Source organism: Branchiostoma belcheri, unplaced genomic scaffold (genome assembly GCF_001625305.1).
Source record: "Branchiostoma belcheri isolate BF01 breed outbred unplaced genomic scaffold, Haploidv18h27 scaffold100, whole genome shotgun sequence".
Taxonomy (NCBI): domain Eukaryota; kingdom Metazoa; phylum Chordata; class Leptocardii; order Amphioxiformes; family Branchiostomatidae; genus Branchiostoma; species Branchiostoma belcheri.
The window spans coordinates 1,150,990-1,151,601 of NW_017802381.1; positions in this window are offsets into that span (position 1 = coordinate 1,150,990).

The window sequence follows — 612 nt, forward strand, 5'->3', positions numbered from 1 at the left end:
GAAGCGACGCCGTAACCTCACTGCCCAGGACCCGTCGGGCGGCCGAACAGGCACCTGCCTAAGATTATGACGTCACATGTGCTGATAAGTGCATAAGGTGGTAAGAAAAATGGGGTTATATGGGACATATGTAAACTCCTTGTTCAGACTACGTCGCACAGTTCAACACGCGTGTGTTACACCGTGTACTTTGTTTGTTTGTTTGTTTGTTTCGCATAACCGGTAAACCGCCTTCAGGCGTAACACACCAGTTTTGTACATGTGCGCACATGTACAAGCTGCGTAAGACCGGACTGTAAGGTTTTTGAACCACTCACACCGGGAAGGTCCCCTACTCTTTTCGATAAGTGCGGTGGGTTCTTTAACGTGCATGGGGTGTGGCTCTCCCACACACGGGACCTCCATTTAACGTCCTATCCGAGGGACGTCCCTAACCGAAGCTAGGTACTCATTTTCACCTGAGTGAAGTGAGGATAGTCGTGTGTGTTACACCTGAGTGAAGTGAGGATAGTTGTGTGTGTTACACCGTATACTTGTGTGTCGGAATGCCGATGGGCAGTGGAAAACAGCCGAGACGATAGCCCGGCATACATGTACTTCAGAACAGTGATA